Source organism: Helobdella robusta, assembly GCF_000326865.2.
Source record: "Helobdella robusta unplaced genomic scaffold HELROscaffold_24, whole genome shotgun sequence".
Classification (NCBI taxonomy): Eukaryota; Metazoa; Annelida; class Clitellata; order Rhynchobdellida; family Glossiphoniidae; genus Helobdella; species Helobdella robusta.
In genome coordinates, this window is record NW_008704261.1 from 1861409 (window position 1) to 1868956 (window position 7548).

The following is a 7548-nucleotide window of genomic DNA, read 5'->3' on the forward strand; positions in this document are numbered from 1 at the left end:
CGGCTAGAGTTCGTGTGGAATGGATGAAATTTAGGGAACTGGGTGGGGTATTGTGTGGAAAGAAATGGTCAGTGAAGATGAAAGGGAGGGTATATAAAGCATGTGTGAGAGCAGCGATGGTATATGGTGGTGAAACTTGGGTGTTGAGGAGAGAGGAGGAAAGTGTACTGCAGAGGGCTGAAAGAGCTATGGTGAGGATGATGTGTGGGGTTAAAGTGAAGGATAGGGGGAGTAGTACAGAGCTGATGTCAATGATGGGACTGAATGAGGACATTGTGACATTGATAAGGAGATCGAGATTGCGGTAGTATGGACATGTGTTGAGAAGGGATGAAAGTGTCGGGATTAGGCGAGCGTTGGAGTTCGAGGTTGAAGGAGTGGTAGGAAGGGGTCGTCCGCGATTGGGATGGAGAGAGCAGGTGGAGAAGGACAGGGTGAAAGCGGGGTTGCGTGATACTGAGGTGAGTGACAGATGTGGATGGCGTCGAGGGGTATTTCGGTTTCATCATAGGTAGCCAAACGGCAACCCCCGATCTCGGGGAAAATGCCGTCTAAACGTATGTTGTTGTTGTTGTTTGTCTATTCTTATGATATATAATTTAAGGCTTTGAAAATTGCACCCATACCGAGTGCTGTTACCTTCATTATGCCACTAGTTTTAAACAAATATAATGTAATAATACAACAACTTTGTCTCGTCGTGTATATATATATAATGTTATGACTGCTGGAATCTTTATGTTTCATTGTTTCTAAATATTGTGATGTTTCTAGTTATTGTGATGTTTCTATATACTTTCTTAGAGAAAATGTAGAATAATTATTAAGTATTATTAATTATATATATATATATATCTGTATATATACAATATTACAATTATAAAAGTAGCGATGTTTTAGATGTGATTTATTTAGTTGCGAAGTGAATTGTTGGCTATCGTGTGACATCGAAAGTATTTTTTCGATTAGTCAATAATTTGGTGTTTCTATTACTGTTGGCATTTTAATAAACGTTTATACTAGTTTGCCTTTGAAGCAGTTGTGTTTATTTATCAGAAATCTTGAACATACGGAATATCGATAATTGGACGCTAGTGGAGCAATTTGATTTTAATCTATTGATTTTGTTTCTATTTTTTATTTGTTATATACTATATATCGTGTATATTATAAATATTTATAAGTTTATCAGTAATACTGATACAAACAGCAAACTACGGATGAAAACCAACACCGTAGGAAACGCTATGCATCTTGCTATATTTTGCTATGTGGCATTGTTGGAACAAAATGATGGAAGTTTAGCGGCAGTTTTGCGGACTAGTCACTGCAATGAAAAGTTTAATACTGAGTCTAGAAATATTAGAATGATTGATAAAAATTATATTAGTCGAAACATGAAATGTGCGAACGTTGTGGCAGACAAGAAGTTATAAAAAAAGCACGTGTTGAAAGATTACAGTTGTGACATCATTTGATTTTGTGAAGTAAGGATGAATTGGTCAGGGAGAAATAAACACAAGTGAAATTATGAGATGTATCTCATAGTGGAGAACTATTTTGTGATTGAGCATTATAACAACAATATTGATAAATTCAGATGTTTTTTTAAAGTTGTATCTACTTGGTATGTAGTGTATCGGTATGATAACTTTATTAAGATATTTTGCTATGTGGCATTGTTGGAACAAAATGATGGAAGTTTAGCGGCAGTTTTGCGGACTAGTGACTGCAATGAAAAGTTTAATACTGAATCTAGAAATATTAGAATGATTGATAAAAATTATATTAGTCAAAACATGAAATGTGCAAACGGTGTGGCAGACAAGAAGGTATAAAAAAAGCACGTGTTGAAAGATTACAGTTGTGACATCATTTGATTTTGTGAAGTAAGGATGAATTGGTCAGGGAGAAATAAACACAAGTGAAATTATTTGGTTAGAAGGCTTTTCAGAGTTTATCATTTATCAGAGATTCCTACCAAAATCTTCCTTCCACCTCTTCACATAAAACCAGAGCTACGAACCCTAATTTTTTTCGTTTCGGTTTACGGTTTCGGTTCAGTCAGCAAAACTAATATCGGTTTCTTTGGTTTTCGGTTTCGCTCCGAAACTTAAATTTTTTAAGCATAGTTCCTTAAACGCATGTAACGGACATACGGACATCCAGCTATCATCACAATGCCAATTTGAATTAAATTTTAGATTTAGGAAATCACAGGCCCGAATTTTTTTAAATAAAAAAAAACAAAAGTTATGGTAGCTGATATAAGGGTAGATAGAGAAAATATTGAAGAGATAGATCAGTTTGTATACCTGGGAAGCCTAATTACAAGAAATTATGATTGCAGCTTAGAAGTCAAGCGAAAATGGAGAGCACAGCAGAAACGAATGGAGCATTGAATGAGATATAGAAAAAATATCATTTCATATGAAGGCATTTTTCATTTTTTGCCATCTTTTTTGCAAGCTGAGTCAAGACAGGTTTCTGAGGAAAAAAAGATAATGCTATCGGTCTCGATGGAACAGATGGATGTATGTTGGAGTAGAGATGTAGCTGATAATTGGTCTCAATCATTGTTTATGAGTTTTTACAGTTCAGTATATGTAGCTTGGAATTTAATAGTTATTTGTTAATTTCTTTAATTTATGAAGTTTGAAGTTTTGAAAATTATCGAGAAAATCATTGAGAGAAGATTAATGTCGTGCATCACAATCGGAAATTATCAATTTGGTTTCCTAGCGGGGAAATCAACAATTGATGCAATTCACATCCTTCGGCAACTGCAAAGTATCAACAACTATCACACATTTTTGTAAACCTTGAAAAAGCATTTTATCGAGTTCCCCATGAAGCAATCAGGTGGAGTCGGTAACGTCGACAACTCAATCTAGAATATCTTGTTCGACTTGTGATGGAAATGTAAACGAATACTAAGACTTTCGTCGGCACAACGGTTGGAAACATAGATGGATTTGACATCGGCGTTGGCTCGATTCTCAGTCCACTGTTATTTGTCATCACAGTCCACTGTGATGCAAGAAATCACAAAACCGATGCGCACTGGTGACATTTGGAATCTAATATATGCTGATGATATTGTTTTAACAGCCACGTCTGAACAGAATGCAGCACAGATGTTTGAAGATTGGAACACCAGACTGGCCGATCATGGATTCAAAGTCAACATCAGCAAAACCAAAGCAATGAACACTGGTGAACCCATTCAATCCACGGCTACTGGACGATGGCCCAGTTCAGTTTGTAAAGCTAGTGTCGGTAACAATTCAATCAAGTTTCAGCAATGTAACCGGTGTTGTTATATGGTGCAGAAACATAGCCAATGACAACCAAACTGGAACAACAACTTCACCGAACTGATATGAAAATGCTCCGATGGATGCAATGAATTAGTCTGAAGGATCACATCATATCTACCGAAATCCTGCCTCGTGTTGGTTTAGATGATATAAAGGACGAATGCCGGCAACACCGTCTGCGGTGGTTTGGTCATGTCAAACGAAGTGGAAACAGTGCCATAACTTTCTGTTCAATTTTATTTTGTAATTTCTTTTTTTAATTTTTTACATTAATTTATTACAAATTGATAATTCTAATTTTTATATACAGTCTTAGTTATGAAATATTTAATATTTTAATTTGGCTCCTTTCATACCTTCATTTTTTATTTACAATCTTATTAATTTTAATAAAATTAAATGTTTAGAATGTTGAAAAGTTTTAAAACATAGGACAAAATCTTGCTTAAATAAATTATACCTACATTTTATATTTTTGTTTTTCCGTCATGTTTCTATAGTCAAACGGTTAAATCAATATCAACTTTATATAATTAATTTCCAATATTTTTTTTAATTTAAGGACATTCGGTAGAATTTAGATTGTCGAATAATCTTATTTGAATTTGATATATATTAATACTGTTTACATATTTATAATTTTTTTATCTATTAATTTAATATTTAATATAGGAGATGTTTCTTCAACTTTTCAAAGTCGACCTTCCATTGGAAAAAACAAAAAAGTTCTCAATAAAAAACAAATGGCATTTAATATTTAATTTTCTCATTTTTATTGAAGTTCTAACTTTAAATTTAGCATATTTTCATTTATGTAGCTTGATTTCACAAGTCATAATTTTTGTATATTGCAATAAAACTTAAAATAAATTTTTGTTTTTTTTTTCTTCCTGTTTTTTATACCCATTATTTTATCTTCAGTGAAATTTAGGTTCTATATTAATCGTGAGTTTAAACAATGTGTGAAATGGAATACTTCCAGACGTAAAATTTTCGACCATCAATTATACAGCAAACTGCCGCTAGAAAGAAAAGCCAACACATGGAACATACAACGCCTGAAGCCTTGTAGAGGTAATCAAAACGTGTTAATGAAAGCCCATTGTGTTTAATGGAACTGTCATGGTTTTAGGTATGTAAGGGTTTTTATCGGTTACAGCTTAGACAAATCAAAAACTTATGATTTTAAACAAAAACTTTTAATTCAAATTAGTAAGGGCATTTTATCTAAAATTTCACAAATTTTCCAATTAAATTGTTACCAAATAATTTCTTCATCAATATGTTTGTAATGGTGTGTAGTAAAATGTGTTAAAATGTTGAAACTCAATTCCTGTGGGAAATTGCCAAAAAAAGTTATTAAAGTTGAGGTTATGGTTAGACAATTTTCCAAAAAAACGAAATATATATAACGACAGCAACATTCTGGTTGACGATAAAGAACCATGAGTAACAGCTACTGTCGAGTTAAACTATCACCGACAAATTATCTCTACGCCGGTCATACCTAAAACCCTCCCAAAAGTTGAATATTTTTGAAGCTGGAATATTCATTTTTGCATACAATTTTTTTTACTATCCTCTTGCTTCTTGGTCAGCCCTTTGAGGAAACCCACAGCGTTTATTTTTCAAACTCGGTTCAAAGTAAATAAGTCTTACCCCTACGTTGCCAGAACTCATACAATCAAGGCCCACTTTTGTAGCTTCTCCTTCGGACATTTTCTGTTTCATTTTTTCCATTTATCCGCATACCTTCCAAATTTTTTCTACAAAGCCTATATTTGTTCTATCTCTGATCTTAGTTGTATCAGATATTTCGATCTTCTCTCCACACTGCCAATTTTCACAACATCGCCATTTTATAATTTTCCAGATATATATAAGATTAGATAATATATAAGATATATAATATATATAATAATATATAAGATATATATATATATAAGATATATATTTTCTAATATCTTATCTAAAATATGAAATGTCATACTTAAACCAAATGAAATAAAATAAACTGTAATGAAACATAATTAACGTAATGTAATAAAAGTATTTTGTTTATATTTTAACACAAATTAGTTAATTATATATGTAAAAATAATGTCGTACTCAGAAATAGTTAAATTTGTTTTATATAATGGTATATAAAAGGGGTATTGTATATATGTCGTCATATGAATAACGACATTGTGCTTACATCTGTCGTATTTCTCCTGCGTTTTCATGTCAACCGAATTTTTCTAATTTTTTATTTTTCAATAGTTTATTTGTAGTAATTTCTTCTTTTCATAATCGGACTGTTTTAATACATTTGAGGTTTGAGAGGTTCGACTAATTTTCATAATTCTTCTCAAAAACCACATATCAGCAGCATTAATCTTTTTTTCAATTTCTTTAGAAATTGTCCAAGACTCCATTTTTTAAAAAATTGTCCAGGACTCAGAGTTGTAAGTTAGAATAAGCATCTTTCGCCAGAACTATCCTTCTTTTGCTATCCATATCACATTTACAACCTGAGGTAATCAGACTTCCGAGATAATTAAAGCTGTTGATTTGTTTACCATTAATGATTATGGAGGAGATCGAGATGATTTTGCTTTTACTATGATTATGGAGTAGATCGAGATGATTTTGCTTTTACTATGATTATGGAAAAGATAATTTTGCTTTTACAATCCAGAGTCTAACAAATGCACCATGTTTTGTTGATGTTAATTTGCAAGCCTTTCTTTTCACTTTAAAAAACCGATTTGAAAACAATTGTTTGCAGTTTTCCCATTGATACCGCTATAAGAGCTGTATCATGAACATACCTAACATTTCTTATATTAACGCCTCCAATGGAAATTCCGGGTAGATCTTCTATCTTTCTCATGATGATCTCACTATAAAGATTGTACAAGTCTGGAGAGAATACACAGCCTGAACTAACACCTTTCTTTATTTCAACAAAACTAGACAAAACTTGTTATCAACTTTCATCGCTGCTCTTTGGTCCCAATAAAGGTTTTGGATAACTTTCATATCTTTTCTATCAATGTCCAAATTTACCAATATTTCCATAAGCTCCACTTGTTTCACGCTATCAAAAGCTTTTGAGTAATCGACAAAAAATATTAACAAGTCACTTCAATTTAATCGCTCGTTCACTGATCATTCGCAGCATAAAGAAAAAGTTTCTTGTACCACAATCCTCGACAAAACCACATTGGACATTAGAAATTTCAGATCTGATTTTGCTTCGAGATTTTCTATCATAAGAATTTTCAAAAGTAGTTTTGTAAGATGGATCATCAAGCTTGCTGTTCCATGTAATTCAGTCGGTTGCATTACGTTTTTTGACTTTTTAGGCAGTGCAATAAATATTGGCTAATTTTGCCGCTGTTATATATCTCATTCAAAATTTCTGCAACTTTTTCAATACCAAATTCATAAAAGCATTTAATTTTTCCAACAACTCTCATCTGGGCCTGGCGTTTTATTTGATTTCATTTTGGAAAGAGCTGCACAAACTTATTCGTATTCATGTACATTGTTTGTGTTGATACCTCTGAACATTAGAAGAGTCTAATAAACCTTCAACTTTTTTCAATATAACGAGTTAACTCAATATTTTTTATAAAGAGATTTGTAAATGCAAATAAATTTATTAACCACATTTGTCATACCTGATAATAAACTAGTAAATAAACCTAATTGATTGATAAAAATTATATTAGTCAAAAAATTAAATATTAAATAACCGAGTTAAGTTAATATTTTTTATAGATATTGTAAATGCAAATAAATTTGTTAACCACATTTGTCGTACTTGAGATAGTGCTGTTTACTTCATATGAAATCGATATTTTAATCTTTTTTTTTTCAAATTAATTTGCCTTTAATAATTTGTTTCGGATTTCAGTCAAGCGTTTGATTTTTCAGTAACCCCACCTTTATCTCTTCAGTCTTACTACTTCAGTTACCTAAAAGCTTGTTTGAAAATTCATGCAAATACAACCACGTAAGAAAAGAAATTATTTTTATAGGGTTAATTCCATGCGGTTCAACAGAACTTTGCAATAGATGGGTTTTGAGGTCAAATAGAAACTTTCTAGTTGACTGGAAGGTAGTAAATGAAAAAGGTGGGGTTCCGGAAAAATCAAACGTTCGACAGGAATCCAAAACGAACAAACTGTTAAACACAAATGATTTTGAAAAAAGATCATGATATCGATTACGATCATAT